The sequence below is a fragment of the Rhipicephalus microplus genome, unplaced genomic scaffold (genome assembly GCF_043290135.1).
Source record: "Rhipicephalus microplus isolate Deutch F79 unplaced genomic scaffold, USDA_Rmic scaffold_201, whole genome shotgun sequence".
Taxonomy (NCBI): domain Eukaryota; kingdom Metazoa; phylum Arthropoda; class Arachnida; order Ixodida; family Ixodidae; genus Rhipicephalus; species Rhipicephalus microplus.
In genome coordinates this window covers 142,501-145,000 of record NW_027464772.1, presented here as the reverse complement: position 1 = coordinate 145,000, position 2,500 = coordinate 142,501, and the positions used below count along the sequence as shown (strand labels likewise).

Here is a 2,500-nt window from a genome sequence, read left to right as displayed (position 1 = left end):
GTCCAGAAGCAGGAACGGCACTGCACCGGGACTGGGCGAGGCTCGCCGCCGTAAAAAGCGGTGCGGCCGAGCCCGGACCAGCGTCGGGACCTTCCTGTGGAAAGCCACAGCTGTGCATTTTCCGTGGGCTTCGCGCCTGAGGTTCTTGCTTCGGCCGGCAGAAAACAGCCAACTCAGAACTGGCACGGACCGGGGGAATCCGACTGTCTAATTAAAACAAAGCATTGCGAGGGCCGTTGATCGGTGCTGACGCAATGTGATTTCTGCCCAGTGCTCTGAATGTCAAAGTGAAGAAATTCAAGAAAGCGCGGGTAAACGGCGGGAGTAACTATGACTCTCAGAAGGAAAATTTGAAGGGAATGAAGGAGCGAGAGAACACAATGCGGAGAAAGAGGGATCTGAAGGCATCGATGTTGATGTTCACGGATGTGAACGAGCTGAAACTATTGCAGAATTGATGGAACCCGAGAGCCCTGAGGGTAATGACCCTAAAGGCCAGGACGGTATTCATGCCACAGTACTGCCAATGGTTATTGAGCCAACGGCCACGGCTTGTACGTGGGTTGAACGCACTGAAGGCACATTATGCTATGCTCATATGGCCCCCTCTGCTTCCCCAGCTCCCCTTGGTGGTAGGTCGGTGAAGGCGCGCGCTTCAGCCGACAGCCATGGGGTGTCAGCCTGGATAATGACAGGGGCAAGGCCTAAGGACAGGCGGGTTATTAACTCCCTACCTGACCAAGCGTCTGTTGATGCTGCGGAGGAGCCAAGTTCAAACGTGGCTTCATACGCTGATTCAGGGGAGCCAGTTCTTGGTGCAACCCCTGCGGTCCCCTCCGGTCAACCAGCTCCCCTTGGCACTGATGCGGCGAATGCGCGCGATTCTGCTGACAGTGTCCATGTGGGGTCAGTCTGGATGTCTACGGGGGTAGGACCTAGGGTCAGGAGGAAGTTCGTACTTCCACCCGACTTACGTTCGTCCGATGACGAGGACGAGGGAGGTGAACCTGTGTTCTGCGGGTCGCCCCCCGGAGAAATCACTCAAAGGAGCAGCATGCCAAAGCGTTCGGGCAACAAGCCCACAGAGGAAGGTTCTGAGAACGGAGCAGCTACCGGCTGTTCCGAAAATGCCGCCCCGGCTGACGCGAATATGACAGGCCACATATCAACCATGACAACGACATTCCAATGTCCAGAATGTACTGCAACCTTTGGTAGCAAGATTGGCCTGAGCCAGCATCGCCGGCATCGGCATTTTGAAGAATACAACGAAGATGTGAATCTGGCCAGACTCAAGCCCAGATGGAAAAAGGAGGAGGAGTACCTGATGGCAACTAAGGAGGTTGAATTAAGATCCCAGAAGGTCCGGGACATCAATGCACAGCTACTAAGAGCGTTTCCGCACCGCACGCTGCACAGCATTAAATCGCACAGAAGGCAGGAAGGTTACAAGAGGCTGGTGGAAGACCTACAGAACAGACTCTACCCAAGAAGCACTCAGGAGGTGCTAGCCGACATTGGGGAGCAAGCTGTTGAGGACGCCTCCCTGGTCATCCCCGAGGTAAATCACCGTGAGGTGATTGAGGCTGAGCTAAGAGGTCTAACAACAAAACCTCCGCCAAGAGCGTACCAAGCATACAAGCTATGGGAGCTTGCAAAGAGATTCCTCGACAGGGAGGATATAACGATAGCTCTTAATGCCTACCTAAGGGAGGTGTTCGCTTCGGACTTGCGTCCGCATGGTCGCCAACCTCTTCCACCTGTTCAAGAAAGTCGCAGGAAGAAAAAGAAGCGGGAATACGCCTTGACACAACAACTCTTCAGACGGAACAGGACACAGTGTGCAAGACAGATTCTGGATGGAGAGGCGGACTCCAAGGTGGAGGATCCCCAAGCTTTTCTAGAAGAATGGAGAGAGATCATGGAGAAAGTGGTGCCTTCATCAGTGTCTCCTGCTATCGAACGCCCGCACAAGGTTATCGATCCTGTGTTCCTTATCACAGAAATGGACATTAAGGCGGCAATGCCCTCATCAAGCTCGGCAGCCGGACCTGATGGCTTTGCGGCGAGGGAACTGCGGAAGGTTCCGCCAGTAATACTCCAGGTTCTACTTAACTTGCTCCTGCTGCTGAAGCGACTTCCACTCTTTCTCACCCAAGCACGAACGATCTTCATTCCCAAAGTTCCTGGTGCTTCAACAGCCTCGCAACACCGCCCAATCTCAATATCTCATGTGCTCCTTAGACTGCTTCATAAGATATATTTCCGAAGGCTGCTTGCTGACCTCGATTTGGACCTGCAGCAGAGGGCATTTTTGCCAGTGGATGGGTGTGCTGAAAACATTCTTCTCCTTGCGACAATCATTGATGAAGCGCGCAAGTCACTGCGACCCTTGTCTCTGGCCTCGCTTGACATTGCGAAGGCTTTCGATAGGGTTGTTTTACCGGCAATCTTGAGAGCCTTACGCAGAAAAGGGATCTCTGAAGACTTTATCTCGTAC

The 2,500-nt window shown here is 53.4% G+C and overlaps 1 pseudogene; it reads left to right on the top strand.

Moving 5' to 3' along the window:
• LOC142792007 (large subunit ribosomal RNA) overlaps positions 1 to 2,500 on the top strand; it is a 7,960-nt pseudogene that overhangs the window by 2,380 nt on the left and 3,080 nt on the right.